The following is a 17028-nucleotide window of genomic DNA, read 5'->3' as shown; positions in this document are numbered from 1 at the left end:
CTGTCACCCTATCATACTGTCTCTAATACTGTCACCCTATCATACTGTCTAGTCTCTAATACTGTCACCCTATCATACTGTCTCTAATACTGTCACCCTATCATACTGTCTAGTCTCTAATACTGTCACCCTATCATACTGTCTCTAATACTGTCACCCTATCATACTGTCTAGTCTCTAATACTGTCACCCTATCATACTGTCTCTAATACTGTCACCCTATCATACTGTCTCTAATACTGTCACCCTATCATACTGTCTAGTCTCTAATACTGTCACCCTATCATACTGTCTAGTCTCTAATACTGTCACCCTATCATACTGTCTGGTCTCTAATACTGTCACCCTATCATACTGTCTAGTCTCTAATACTGTCACCCTATCATACTGTCTAGTCTCTAATACTGTCACCCTATCATACTGTCTCTAATACTGTCACCCTATCATACTGTCTAGTCTCTAATACTGTCACCCTATCATACTGTCTAGTCTATAATACTGTCACCCTATCATACTGTCTAGTCTCTAATACTGTCACCCTATCATACTGTCTCTAATACTGTCACCCTATCATACTGTCTAGTCTCTAATACTGTCACCCTATCATACTGTCTCTAATACTGTCACCCTATCATACTGTCTAGTCTCTAATACTGTCACCCTATCATACTGTCTCTAATACTGTCACCCTATCATACTGTCTAGTCTCTAATACTGTCACCCTATCATACTGTCTCTAATACTGTCACCCTATCATACTGTCTCTAATACTGTCACCCTATCATACTGTCTAGTCTATAATACTGTCACCCTATCATACTGTCTAGTCTCTAATAATGTCAACCTATCATACTGTCTGGTTTCTAATACTGTCACCCTATCATACTGTCTAGTCTCTAATACTGTCACCCTATCATACTGTCTAGTCTCTAATACTGTCACCCTATCATACTGTCTCTAATACTGTCACCCTATCATACTGTCTGCTAATACTGTCACCCTATCATACTGTCTTTAATACTGTCACCCTATCATACTGTCTTCTAATACTGTCACCCGATCTTACTGTCTAGTCTCTAATACTGTCACCCTATCATACTGTCTCTAATACTGTCACCCTATCATACTGTCTAGTCTCTAATACTGTCACCCTATCATACTGTCTCTAATACTGTCACCCTATCATACTGTCTCTAATACTGTCACCCTATCATACTGTCTAGTCTCTAATACTGTCACCCTATCATACTGTCTAGTCTCTAATACTGTCACCCTATCATACTGTCTAGTATCTAATACTGTCACCCTATCATACTGTCTCTAATACTGTCACCCTATCATACTGTCTCTAATACTGTCACCCTATCATACTGTCTGGTCTCTAATACTGTCACCCTATCATACTGTCTCTAATACTGTCACCCTATCATACTGTCTAGTCTAATACTGTCACCCTATCATACTGTCTAGTCTCTAATACTGTCACCCTATCATACTGTCTAGTCTCTAATACTGTCACCCTATCATACTGTCTCTAATACTGTCACCCTATCATACTGTCTGCCTAATACTGTCACCCTATCATACTGTCTAGTCTCTAATACTGTCACCCTATCATACTGTCTGCTCTAATACTGTCACCCTATCATACTGTCTCTAATACTGTCACCCTATCATACTGTCTAGTCTCTAATACTGTCACCCTATCATACTGTCTGGTCTCTAATACTGTCACCCTATCATACTGTCTCTAATACTGTCACCCTATCATACTGTCTAGTCTCTAATACTGTCACCCTATCATACTGTCTGGTCTCTAATACTGTCACCCTATCATACTGTCTCTAATACTGTCACCTATCATACTGTCTCTAATACTGTCACCCTATCATACTGTCTCTAATACTGTCACCCTATCATACTGTCTAGTCTCTAATACTGTCACCCTATCATACTGTCTCTAATACTGTCACCCTATCATACTGTCTAGTCTCTAATACTGTCACCCTATCATACTGTCTCTAATACTGTCACCCTATCATACTGTCTGGTCTCTAATACTGTCACCCTATCATACTGTCTCTAATACTGTCACCCTATCATACTGTCTAGTCTCTAATACTGTCACCCTATCATACTGTCTCTAATACTGTCACCCTATCATACTGTCTAGTCTCTAATACTGTCACCCTATCATACTGTCTCTAATACTGTCACCCTATCATACTGTCTCTAATACTGTCACCCTATCATACTGTCTAGTCTATAATACTGTCACCCTATCATACTGTCTAGTTTCTAATACTGTCACTCTATCATACTGTCTAGTCTATAATACTGTCACCCTATCATACTGTCTAGTCTCTAATTCTGTCACACTAAAATACTGTCTAGTCTCTAATACTGTCACCCTATCATACTGTCTAGTCTCTAATACTGTCACCCTATCATACTGTCTCTAATACTGTCACCCTATCATACTGTCTTTAATACTGTCACCCTATCATACTGTCTTTAATACTGTCACCCTATCATACTGTCTAGTCTCTAATACTGTCACCCTATCATACTGTCTCTAATACTGTCACCCTATCATACTGTCTAGTCTCTAATACTGTCACCCTATCATACTGTCTCTAATACTGTCACCCTATCATACTGTCTCTAATACTGTCACCCTATCATACTGTCTAGTCTATAATACTGGCACCCTATCATACTGTCTAGTCCTTAATACTGTCACCCTATCATACTGTCTAGTATCTAATACTGTCACCCTATCATACTGTCTAGTCTCTAATACTGTCACCCTATCATACTGTCTAGTATCTAATACTGTCACCCTATCATACTGTCTCTAATACTGTCACCCTATCATACTGTCTCTAATACTGTCACCCTATCATACTGTCTAGTCTCTAATACTGTCACCCTATCATACTGTCTCTAATACTGTCACCCTATCATACTGTCTCTAATACTGTCACCCTATCATACTGTCTAGTCTAATACTGTCACCCTATCATACTGTCTAGTCTCTAATACTGTCACCCTATCATACTGTCTCTAATACTGTCACCCTATCATACTGTCTGTTCTAATACTGTCACCCTATCATACTGTCTAGTCTCTAATACTGTCACCCTATCATACTGTCTCTAATACTGTCACCCTATCATACTGTCTAGTCTCTAATACTGTCACCCTATCATACTGTCTCTAATACTGTCACCCTATCATACTGTCTCTAATACTGTCACCCTATCATACTGTCTAGTCTAATACTGTCACCCTATCATACTGTCTAGTTTCTAATACTGTCACCCTATCATACTGTCTAGTCTCTAATACTGTCACCCTATCATACTGTCTAGTCTCTAATACTGTCACCCTATCATACTGTCTAGTCTCTAATACTGTCACCCTATCATACTGTCTAGTCTCTAATACTGTCACCCTATCATACTGTCTCTAATACTGTCACCCTATCATACTGTCTCTAATACTGTCACCCTATCATACTGTCTCTAATACTGTCACCCTATCATACTGTCTCTAATACTGTCACCCTATCATACTGTCTAGTCTCTAATACTGTCACCCTATCATACTGTCTCTAATACTGTCACCCTATCATACTGTCTCTAATACTGTCACCCTATCATACTGTCTAGTCTATAATACTGTCACCCTATCATACTGTCAGTCCTAATACTGTCACCCTATCATACTGTCTAGTCTCTAATACTGTCACCCTATCATACTGTCTAGTCTCTAATACTGTCACCCTATCATACTGTCTGTCTCTAATACTGTCACCCTATCATACTGTCTGTCTCTAATACTGTCACCCTATCATACTGTCTCTCTAATACTGTCACCCTATCATACTGTCTGTCTCTAATACTGTCACCCTATCATACTGTCTCTAATACTGTCACCCTATCATACTGTCTCTAATACTGTCACCCTATCATACTGTCTAGTCTATAATACTGTCACCCTATCATACTGTCTGGTCTCTAATACTGTCACCCTATCATACTGTCTTTAATACTGTCACCCTATCATACTGTCTCTAATACTGTCACCCTATCATACTGTCTAGTCTCTAATACTGTCACCCTATCATACTGTCTCTAATACTGTCACCCTATCATACTGTCTAGTCTCTAATACTGTCACCCTATCATACTGTCTCTAATACTGTCACCCTATCATACTGTCTCTAATACTGTCACCCTATCATACTGTCTCTAATACTGTCACCCTATCATACTGTCTAGTCTCTAATACTGTCACCCTATCATACTGTCTCTAATACTGTCACCCTATCATACTGTCTCTAATACTGTCACCCTATCATACTGTCTAGTCTATAATACTGTCACCCTATCATACTGTCTGGTCTCTAATACTGTCACCCTATCATACTGTCTCTAATACTGTCACCCTATCATACTGTCTAGTCTCTAATACTGTCACCCTATCATACTGTCTGGTCTCTAATACTGTCACCCTATCATACTGTCTCTAATACTGTCACCCTATCATACTGTCTCTAATACTGTCACCCTATCATACTGTCTCTAATACTGTCACCCTATCATACTGTCTAGTCTCTAATACTGTCACCCTATCATACTGTCTCTAATACTGTCACCCTATCATACTGTCTAGTCTCTAATACTGTCACCCTATCATACTGTCTAGTCTCTAATACTGTCACCCTATCATACTGTCTCTAATACTGTCAACCTATCATACTGTCTTTAATACTGTCACCCTATCATACTGTCTAGTCTCTAATACTGTCACCCTATCATACTGTCTAGTCTCTAATACTGTCACCCTATCATACTGTCTCTAATACTGTCACCCTATCATACTATCTAGTCTCTAATATGTCACCCTATCATACTGTCTCTAATACTGTCACCCTATCATACTGTCTAGTCTCTAATACTATCACCCTATCATACTGTCTCTAATACTGTCACCCTATCATACTGTCTAGTCTCTAATACTGTCACCCTATCATACTGTCTCTAATACTGTCACCCTATCATACTGTCTAGTCTCTAATACTGTCACCCTATCATACTGTCTCTAATACTGTCACCCTATCATACTGTCTAGTCTCTAATACTGTCACCCTATCATACTGTCTCTAATACTGTCACCCTAAAATACTGTCTCTAATACTGTCACCCTATCATACTGTCTAGTCTATAATACTGTCACCCTATCATACTGTCTAGTCTCTAATACTGTCACCCTATCATACTGTCTGGTCTCTAATACTGTCACCCTATCATACTGTCTAGTCTCTAATACTGTCACCCTATCATACTGTCTCTAATACTGTCACCCTATCATACTGTCTCTAATACTGTCACCCTATCATACTGTCTAGTCTCTAATACTGTCACCCTATCATACTGTCTCTAATACTGTCAACCTATCATACTGTCTAGTCTCTAATACTGTCACCCTATCATACTGTCTAGTCTCTAATACTGTCACCCTATCATACTGTCTCTAATACTGTCACCCTATCATACTGTCTCTAATACTGTCACCCTATCATACTGTCTCTAATACTGTCACCCTATCATACTGTCTAGTCTCTAATACTGTCACCCTATCATACTGTCTCTAATACTGTCACCCTATCATACTGTCTAGTCTCTAATACTGTCACCCTATCATACTGTCTCTAATACTGTCACCCTATCATACTGTCTAGTCTCTAATACTATCACCCTATCATACTGTCTCTAATACTGTCACCCTATCATACTGTCTAGTCTCTAATACTGTCACCCTATCATACTGTCTCTAATACTGTCACCCTATCATACTGTCTAGTCTCTAATACTGTCACCCTATCATACTGTCTCTAATAATGTCACCCTATCATACTGTCTCTAATAATGTCACCCTATCATACTGTCTAGTCTCTAATACTGTCACCCTATCATACTGTCTCTAATACTGTCACCCTAAAATACTGTCTCTAATACTGTCACCCTATCATACTGTCTAGTCTATAATACTGTCACCCTATCATACTGTCTAGTCTCTAATACTGTCACCCTATCATACTGTCTAGTCTATAATACTGTCACCCTATCATACTGTCTGGTCTCTAATACTGCCACCCTATCATACTGTCTAGTCTCTAATACTGTCACCCTATCATACTGTCTAGTCTCTAATACTGTCACCCTATCATACTGTCTAGTCTATAATACTGTCACCCTATCATACTGTCTCTAATACTGTCACCCTATCATACTGTCTCTAATACTGTCACCCTATCATACTGTCTCTAATACTGTCACCCTATCATACTGTCTAGTCTCTAATACTGTCACCCTATCATACTGTCTCTAATACTGTCACCATATCATACTGTCTAGTCTCTAATACTGTCACCCTATCATACTGTCTAGTCTCTAATACTGTCACCCTATCATACTGTCTCTAATACTGTCACCCTATCATACTGTCTAGTCTATAATACTGTCACCCTATCATACTGTCTCTAATACTGTCACCCTATCATACTGTCTCTAATACTGTCACCCTATCATACTGTCTCTAATACTGTCAACCTATCATACTGTCTAGTCTCTAATACTGTCACCCTATCATACTGTCTCTAATACTGTCACCATATCATACTGTCTAGTCTCTAATACTGTCACCCTATCATACTGTCTAGTCTCTAATACTGTCACCCTATCATACTGTCTCTAATACTGTCACCATATCATACTGTCTAGTCTCTAATACTGTCACCCTCTCATACTGTCTAGTCTCTAATACTGTCACCCTATCATACTGTCTCTAATACTATCAACCTATCATACTGTCTAGTCTCTAATACTGTCACCCTATCATACTGTCTCTAATACTGTCACCCTATCATACTGTCTCTAATACTGTCAACCTATCATACTGTCTAGTCTCTAATATTGTCACCCTATCATACTGTCTAGTCTCTAATACTGTCACCCTATCATACTCTCTAGTCTCTAATACTGTCACCCTATCATACTGTCTCTAATACTGTCACCCTATCATACTGTCTCTAATACTGTCACCCTATCATACTGTCTAGTCTCTAATACTGTCACCCTATCATACTGTCTCTAATACTGTCACCATATCATACTGTCTAGTCTCTAAAACTGTCACCCTATCATACTGTCTAGTCTCTAATACTGTCACCCTATCATACTGTCTCTAATACTGTAACCCTCTCATACTGTCTAGTCTCTAATACTGTCACCCTATCATACTGTCTCTAATACTATCAACCTATCATACTGTCTAGTCTCTAATACTGTCACCCTATCATACTGTCTCTAATACTGTCACCCTATCATACTGTCTCTAATACTGTCAACCTATCATACTGTCTAGTCTCTAATACTGTCACCCTATCATACTGTCTAGTCTCTAATACTGTCACCCTATCATACTCTCTAGTCTCTAATACTGTCACCCTATCATACTGTCTCTAATACTGTCACCCTATCATACTGTCTCTAATACTGTCACCATATCATACTGTCTAGTCTCTAAAACTGTCACCCTCTCATACTGTCTAGTCTCTAATACTGTCACCCTATCATACTGTCTCTAATACTGTAACCCTCTCATACTGTCTAGTCTCTAATACTGTCACCCTATCATACTGTCTCTAATACTGTCACCCTATCATACTGTCTCTAATACTGTCACCCTATCATACTGTCTAGTCTATAATACTGTCACCCTATCATACTGTCTGGTCTCTAATACTGTCACCCTATCATACTGTCTAGTCTCTAATACTGTCACCCTATCATACTGTCTAGTCTATAATACTGTCACCCTATCATACTGTCTCTAATACTGTCACCCTATCATACTGTCTAGTCTATAATACTGTCACCCTATCATACTGTCTCTAATACTGTCACCCTATCATACTGTCTGGTCTCTAATACTGTCACCCTATCATACTGTCTGGTCTCTAATACTGTCACCCTATCATACTGTCTAGTCTCTAATACTGTCACCCTATCATACTGTCTAGTCTATAATACTGTCACCCTATCATACTGTCTAGTCTCTAATACTGTCACCCTATCATACTGTCTCTAATACTGTCAACCTATCATACTGTCTAGTATCTAATACTGTAACCCTATCCTACTGTCTCTAATACTGTCACCCTATCATACTGTCTCTAATACTGTCACCCTATCATACTGTCTCTAATACTGTCAACCTATCATACTGTCTAGTATCTAATACTGTCACCCTATCATACTGTCTCTAATACTGTCACCCTAAAATACTGTCTCTAATACTGTCACCCTATCATACTGTCTAGTCTCTAATACTGTCACCCTATCATACTGTCTAGTCTCTAATACTGTCACCCTATCATACTGTCTCTAATACTGTCACCCTATCATACTGTCTAGTCTCTAATACTGTCACCCTATCATACTGTCTAGCCCTAATACTGTCACCCTATCATACTGTCTAGTATCTAATACTGTCACCCTATCATACTGTCTCTAATACTGTCACCCTATCATACTGTCTCTAATACTGTCACCCTATCATACTGTCTCTAATACTGTCAACCTATCATACTATCTCTAATACTGTCACCCTATCATACTATCAAGTCTCTAATACTGTCACCCTATCATACTGTCTCTAATACTGTCACAATATCATACTGTCTCTAATACTGTCACCCTATCATACTGTCTCTAATACTGTCAACCTATCATACTGTCTAGTATCTAATACTGTCACCCTATCATACTGTCTCTAATACTGTCACCCTATCATACTGTCTCTAATACTGTCAACCTAGCATACTATCTCTAATACTGTCACCCTATCATACTGTCTAGTCTCTAATACTGTCACCCTATCATACTGTCTCTAATACTGTCACCCTATCATACTGTCTCTAATACTGTCACACTATCAAACTGTCTCTAATACTGTCACAATATCAAACTGTCTCTAATACTGTCACCCTATCATACTGTCTCTAATACTGTCACCCTATCAAACTGTCTAGTCGATAATACTGTCACCCTATCATACCGTCTCTAATAATGTAACTTTATCATAATGTTTTTGCTAAGAACCTTTTTTATGTACAGTACCAGTCAAAAGTTTTGACACACCTACTCATTCAAGGGTTTTTCTTTATTTTTACTATTTTCTACATTGTAGAATAATGTGAAGACATCAAAACTATGAAATAACACATATGGAATCATGTAGTAACCAAAAAAGTGTTAAACAAATCAACACACATTTGATTACATTTACATTTACATTTTAGTCATTTAGCAGACGCTCTTATCCAGAGCGACTTACAAATTGGTGCATTCACCCTATAGCCAGTGGGATAACCACTTTAAAGTTTTTTTTTTTTTTTTTTGGGGGGGTTAGAAGGATTACTTTATCCTATCCCAGGTATTCCTTAAAGAGGTGGGGTTTTATATTTGACATTCTTCAAAGTAGCCACCCTTTGCCTTGATGACAGCTTTGCACACTCTTGGCATTCTCTCAACCAGCTTCATGAGGTGTTCTCATAAAATGTACCTAAATTAGGTGCACAACTGTAACAACCACCACAGAATATTCCCCCAAAAATTCTCATTAGGTTTTCATGTAATGTAATTACACAATTTACCAGTAATCTTTTCCCAGCAAACCTACATTTGTTCTGTTTAAGTTGCCAGAACTTTCGTTAGGTTGCGGCAAATGTTGTCATAACACAAAAACTGTCCAGTCGTTCTGATGATTATCGCCTTAGGCGATAGAGAACTTAGACCAGGTGTTCTGTAAACATATTACAACATTAAGAGAATGTGCATTCTGACTTAAACATTAAAAGAATGTCATCACAACTGAGCATATTTTTGTGTTTTGTGAACCTATCCCTTGTAATGTACCCACACTGTTCCCAGAACCTAATTAAATATTAATAATATTGTGGGAACCTTTAACGAACTCAGACAAATCCTGTTCTGTTAACATTCTTATAACATAAAAGGAATGTTTTCTGCACCGTGATACAAACATGATCTGAATGTCAGCACAACTGGACAGTTTGTGTTTTGGGAACCTATCTCCTGTCACAACGTTCCCACAACCTAAATACATATTTTAGGGACTTTTAAAGAACATAAAACCTTTCTTCTGGGAATGTTCTTCTAAAATCAGAATCATCCACACAACTGGACAGCTTTTTTTGTGCTGTTTTGGGGAACATATCTTTTGTGATGTCCCCACAATGTTCCCACCAGACTGTTCCCACTGCAGTCAGTGAACGCTGTACGACCCTGTGACGTAGCTCTCGTTCTAGCTCTACCTAACTCTCCCTGAGCACTATAACAAAGTCAGAGGGGTTTAGGAACATAGACCAAAAAAGTAATGTATTTGCCGTTATTCCCCTTTAAAGGGTCCCAGAACATTTAATTAAAAACATTTAGAACATTGTATATTTATTTTTTTATTTGCCGTTATTCCCCTGTAAAGGCTCCCAGAATATTTAATTAAGAACATTTAGAAAATGGTATATTTAAGTTTTACCACAACATTCTAAGAACGCACGTGTAGCTCCTTAAAGCAAAGATTGGAACCCAATTGAGTATTGCAGGTGATATAGAGGCACGTGGTATTTAAATGTAATTCATAGGACATTTAAAAAGCTTTTAATCATACAAACTCAGACTTTTTTTATGTTCACAATCTGCACCTGTGGGGTTTGAACCTGCAATATTTGGTTCCCAAGACAGTTCTTTCATCCTCTGCGCCACCAGGGAAGCTCTCCTGCATTGTATTTTTTTCAGTATGTAGCAATGGCAGTATGGTCGCCATGGCAGTATGGTTGCCATGGCAGTATGGTTGCCATGGCAGTATGGTCAAGCAGGAATTCTATGCTTCCTTTTTAGCCTTCTTAGACATAAGTAACTGGGCTATTCACCATCACTCTTTATATGCTGTGTACTTCTGGGCCCATATTTACAAGTTATCCAAGACTATGAGAGCTGATCTAGGATCACTTTTGCTTTACAGATCATGAAAAATAAGACGGTGGGGGCCCCTCAAAGTAAGAATTATATTGGGTGTGTTTTTATATGATGAACAGAAAATGTTTCATTTTCTACAGTTAGTCTAAATTCTGCATTTCTGACTGGATTTATAACTCTAGATGAAATAAAGACTTCTTCTGTTTTAGTCAAGTATATCTGAGCTTCAATTTCACAGTTTTATTTATTATTTATTTTTAAACCTGCAATCTTCTGATCTGCAGCCAGATCATTAAAACCCTCTGTTTCACCAGGGGATAGTTGTAGCCTTCTGGGATTTTTAAAGTATAATATGAATATTGTTATAAGGCTATAAGACATCTGATAAAGGTATTTTCCCCCTTCTGTTTGTCCTTCACCTCTGGGTCACCATTCCATTACCTCTCTCCTCCAGTCTGTCTCTCCTCCAGTCTGTCTCTCCTCCAGTCTGTCTCTCCTCCAATCTCTCTCCTCCAGTCTCTCTCCTCCAGTCTGTCTTTCCTCCAGTCTGTCTTTCCTGCAGTCTCTCTCCTCCAGTCTGTCTGTCCTCCAGTCTGTCTCTCCTCCAGTCTGTCTTTCCGCCAGTCTCTCTCCTCCAGTCTGTCTTTCCTCCAGTCTCTCTCCTCCAGTCTGTCTCTCCTCCAGTCTGTCTTTCCTCCAGTCTCTCTCCTCCAGTCTGTCTTTCCTCCAGTCTGTCTCTCCTCCAGTCTCTCTCTCCTCCAGTCTGTCTCTCCTCCAGTCTGTCTCTCCTCCAGTCTCTCTCTCCTCCAGTCTGTCTCTCCTCCAGTCTGTCTTTCCTCCAGTCTGTCTCTCCTCCAGTCTCTCTCTCCTCCAGTCTGTCTCTCCTCCAGTCTGTCTTTCCTCCAGTCTGTCTTTCCTCCAGTCTGTCTCTCCTCCAGTCTGTCTCTCCTCCAGTCTCTCTCTCCTCCAGTCTGTCTCTCCTCCAGTCTGTCTCTCCTCCAGTCTGTCTCTCCTCCAGTCTGTCTTTCCTCCAGTCTGTCTCTCCTCCAGTCTGTCTCTCCTCCAGTCTCTCTCTCCTCCAGTCTGTCTCTCCTCCAGTCTGTCTCTCCTCCAGTCTGTCTCCTCCAGTCTGTCTTTCCTCCAGTCTGTCTCTCCTCCAGTCTGTCTCTCCTCCAGTCTGTCTCTCCTCCAGTCTGTTTTTCCTCCAGTCTCTCTCCTCCAGTCTCTCTCTCCTCCAGTCTGTCTCTCCTCCAGTCTGTCTCTCCTCCAGTCTGCCTCTCCTCCAGTCTGTCTCTCCTCCAGTCTGTCTCTCCTCCAGTCTGTCTTTCCTCCAGTCTCTCTCTCCACCAGTCTGTCTCTCCTCCAGTCTGTCTCTCCTCCAGTCTGTCTCTCCTCCAGTCTGTCTTTCCTCCAGTCTTTCTTTCCTCCAGTCTGTCTTTCCTCCAGTCTCTCTCCTCCAGTCTCTCTCTCCTCCAGTCTGTCTCTCCTCCAGTCTGTCTCTCCTCCAGTCTGTCTTTCCTCCAGTCTGTCTTTCCTCCAGTCTCTCTCCTCCAGTCTCTCTCTCCTCCAGTCTGTCTCTCCTCCAGTCTGTCTCTCCTCCAGTCTGTCTCTCCTCCAGTCTGTCTCTCCTCAAGTCTGTCTCTCCTCCAGTCTCTCTCTCCTCCAGTCTGTCTCTCCTCCAGTCTGTCTCTCCTCCAGTCTGTCTTTCCTCCAGTCTGTCTTTCCTCCAGTCTCTCTCCTCCAGTCTCTCTCCTCCAGTCTGTCTCTCCTCCAGTCTGTCTCTCCTCCAGTCTGTCTCTCCTCCAGTCTGTCTTTCCTCCAGTCTCTCTCCTCCAGTCTCTCTCTCCTCCAGTCTGCCTCTCCTCCAGTCTGTCTCTCCTCCAGTCTGTCTCTCCTCCAGTCTGTCTCTCCTCCAGTCTGTCTCTCCTCCAGTCTGTCTCTCCTCCAGTCTCTCTCCTCCAGTCTCTCTCTCCTCCAGTCTGTCTCTCCTCCAGTCTGTCTCTCCTCCAGTCTGTCTCTCCTCCAGTCTGTCTCTCCTCCAGTCTGTCTTTCCTCCAGTCTCTCTCTCCTCCAGTCTGTCTCTCCTCCAGTCTGTCTCTCCTCCAGTCTGTCTCTTCTCCAGTCTGTCTCTCCTCCAGTCTGTCTCTCCTCCAGTCTGTCTCTCCTCCAGTCTGTCTTTCCTCCAGTCTGTCTCTCCTCCAGTCTGTCTCTCCATCAGTCTGTCTCTCCTCCAGTCTGTCTTTCCTCCAGTCTCTCTCTCCTCCAGTCTGTCTCTCCTCCAGTCTGTCTCTCCTCCAGTCTGTCTTTCCTCCAGTCTGTCTCTCCTCCAGTCTGTCTCTCCTCCAGTCTGTCTTTCCTCCATTCTCTCTCTCCTCCAGTCTGTCTCTCCTCCAGTCTGTCTCTCCTCCAGTCTGTCTCTCCTCCAGTCTGTCTCTCCTCCAGTCTGTCTCTCCTCCAGTCTCTCTCTCCTCCAGTCTGTCTTTCCTCCAGTCTCCCTCCTCCAGTCTCTCTCTCCTCCAGTCTGTCTCTCCTCCAGTCTGTCTCTCCTCCAGTCTGCCTCTCCTCCAGTCTGTCTCTCCTCCAGTCTGTCTTTCCTCCAGTCTCTCTCTCCTCCAGTCTGTCTCTCCTCCAGTCTGTCTCTCCTCCAGTCTGTCTTTCCTCCAGTCTCTCTCTCCTCCAGTCTGTCTCTCCTCCAGTCTGTCTCTCCTCCAGTCTGTCTCTCCTCCAGTCTGTCTCTCCTCCAGTCTGTCTCTCCTCCAGTCTGTCTCTCCTCCAGTCTCTCTCTCCTCCAGTCTGTCTTTCCTCCAGTCTCTCTCCTCCAGTCTCTCTCTCCTCCAGTCTGTCTCTCCTCCAGTCTCTCTCTCCTCCAGTCTGTCTCTCCTCCAGTCTCTCTCTCCTCCAGTCTGTCTCTCCTCCAGTCTGTCTCTCCTCCAGTCTGTCTCTCCTCCAGTCTGTCTCTCCTCCAGTCTGTCTCTCCTCCAGTCTGTCTCTCCTCCAGTTTGTCTCTCCTCCAGTCTCTCTCTCCTCCAGTCTGTCTTTCCTCCAGTCTCTCTCCTCCAGTCTCTCTCTCCTCCAGTCTGTCTCTCCTCCAGTCTCTCTCTCCTCCAGTCTGTCTCTCCTCCAGTCTCTCTCTCCTCCAGTCTGTCTCTCCTCCAGTCTGTCTCTCCTCCAGTCTGTCTCTCCTCCAGTCTGTCTCTCCTCCAGTTTGTCTCTCCTCCAGTCTCTCTCTCCTCCAGTCTGTCTTTCCTCCAGTCTCTCTCCTCCAGTCTCTCTCTCCTCCAGTCTGTCTCTCCTCCAGTCTCTCTCTCCTCCAGTCTGTCTCTCCTCCAGTCTCTCTCTCCTCCAGTCTGTCTCTCCTCCAGTCTGTCTCTCCTCCAGTCTGTCTCTCCTCCAGTCTGTCTCTCCTCCAGTCTGTCTCTCCTCCAGTCTCTCTCTCCTCCAGTCTGTCTCTCCTCCAGTCTGTCTCTCCTCCAGTCTGTCTTTCCTCCAGTCTCTCTCTCCTCCAGTCTGTCTCTCCTCCAGTCTGTCTCTCCTCCAGTCTGTCTCTCCTCCAGTCTGTCTCTCCTCCAGTCTGTCTCTCCTCCAGTCTCTCTCTCCTCCAGTCTGTCTCTCCTCCAGTCTCTCTCTCCTCCAGTCTGTCTCTCCTCCAGTCTGTCTCTCCTCCAGTCTGTCTCTCCTCCAGTCTGTCTCTCCTCCAGTCTGTCTCTCCTCCAGTCTGTCTCTCCTCCAGTCTGTCTGTGTGAACTCTTCCTATAATTTCTGCTACCTTTGACTGTTTTTAATCTGCCAGGACATGGCTCCCCTCTTTCCTTTATAATTGTACAGGTTAATTAGATTGTACAACTTTTTATTTGCTGTGACCTCGGGGTCAGTCATCAATCTATCAAAGTGTCAGTCGGATGTCAAACAAAGCAGACAGAAGGAGAGTCACACCACCCAGACACACGCCCACTCCAGACCCCACAACAAGTTCACAATGACAACGGAGCGCTGGGCTGTACGTAGTTGGATTTACATTTTCAGCATCTGGTGTATTGAAGTTAGGGTTAGGATCAGGCGAGGAGCTAGGGGCTAGGGTACTGCCGGGAGGGGGTGGTCCTCAAATGCCCCCCCCCCATGACTAAATATTATTTTGAAATGTACAATTAGCGCAAATAACCTCAAAAGCTGCTGGTGTCAAAAATGTATTCATGCTTGAATGGTCGTGGTCAATCATCATGTAAGTAGCCTATAGATGTACCTGGATTAGCGAGTGAACAGATTGATGCAAAGCAGAACGAGCAGATACGGTCAGAACCTTGGAGGTATAATTAGGCTGCACCTTGTTCTTTACAAGAGTAAAAAAATAATAAAAATAATATAAAAAAATTCACGTCAGACCTGAAACATAAAGTAGTATAAAATCTTCTATTCCTTTTTTTAACCTCTGGAATATAAATATTTTTTAAACATTTAGCTCGACATGAAATTACTTCACCAATCAGTGAGGATAGAGCAGCTTGCTTTGTAGCGGGTAAGCAATTTAATCTGTTTAGGAAAGTCGTTAAGAGCAAACTGTATTTTGCCGTAACAGCATGGTTTAATCATAATGAAACACACACACACTGTGCTGCCAGTCACAATGTAGGGCGTGAGATGCAACAAAACGTTTTAGGGTGAGGAGAGAGAGAGAGAGGATGGAGCAAGCAAGCCTTGAAGCGCTGGGCATCTTGTTATGACATGCATTATCTGAATTAGGCCCACAGAATTATACCTACGGAGGAGCGGCTTCTATGGAGGAACTTTGAATGTCTTTGAACTTCCGAGTTGGTTTAAACATTGGACCAGAACAAACGTTAGCTAGCTAGCTAACAAGCTTGTGTGTGCAGAGCAGCATTAGAATTAAAAACACATCTTACAATTTTTGTAGTTAATAAATCAAATGTGAAACGTGATAACTATAGTATCCTTAACTAGCATTGAAAAAGTCAGTCTATTCTTCTCTAATTAAATATCTCTTCCTAATTTCTGAATTACCCTTTTAATGTCGTCAGTGGGCTACAGTAACCTACAGTGGCTTGCGAAAGTATTCACCCCCCTTGGCATTTTTCCTATTTTGTTGCCTTACAACCTGGAATTAAAATGGATTTTTTGGGGGGGTTTGTATAATTTGATTTACACAACATGCCTACCACTTTGAAGATGGAAAATATTTTTTTGTTGTGAAACAAAAAAGAAATAAGACAAAAAAAACAGAAAACTTGAGAGTCCATTACTATTCACCCCCCCCCAAAGTCAATACTTTGTAGAGCCACCTTTTGCAGCTATTACAGCTGCAAGTCTCTTGGGGTATATCTCTATAAGCTTGGCACACCTAGCCACTGGGATTGTTGCCCATTCTTCAAGGCAAAACTAATGGTGCTCTGTGGGATGTTCAAAGTTTCTAATATTTTTGTATAACCCAACCCTGATCTGTACTTCTCCACAACTATGTCCCTGACCTGTTTGGAGAGCTCCTTGGTCTTCATGGTGCCGCTTGCTTGGTGGTGCCCTTTGCTTAGTGGTGTTGCAGACTCTGGGGCCTTTCAGAACAGGTGTATATATACTGAGATCATGTGACAGATCATGTGACACTTAGATTGCACACAGGTGGACTTTATTTAACTAATTATGTGACTTCTGAAGGTAATTGGTTGCAACAGATATTATTTAGGGGCTTCATAGCAAAGGGGGTGAAGACATATGCACGCACCACTTTTCCGTTATTTATTTGTTTATTTTTTTTGAAAGAAGTTATTTTTTAAATTTCACTTCACCAATTTGTACTATTTTGTGTACGTCCATTACATGAAATCCAAATAAAAATACATTTAGATTACATGTTGTAATGCAACAAAATAGGAAAAACGCCAAGGGGGATGAATACTTTAGCAAGGCACTGTATTGAAGCGTTAGGTTCTTGGTGAGTGAGGAATAGCCG

Source organism: Coregonus clupeaformis, chromosome 16 (genome assembly GCF_020615455.1).
Source record: "Coregonus clupeaformis isolate EN_2021a chromosome 16, ASM2061545v1, whole genome shotgun sequence".
NCBI lineage: Eukaryota > Metazoa > Chordata > Actinopteri > Salmoniformes > Salmonidae > Coregonus > Coregonus clupeaformis.
This window is presented reverse-complemented; position numbering follows the sequence as displayed.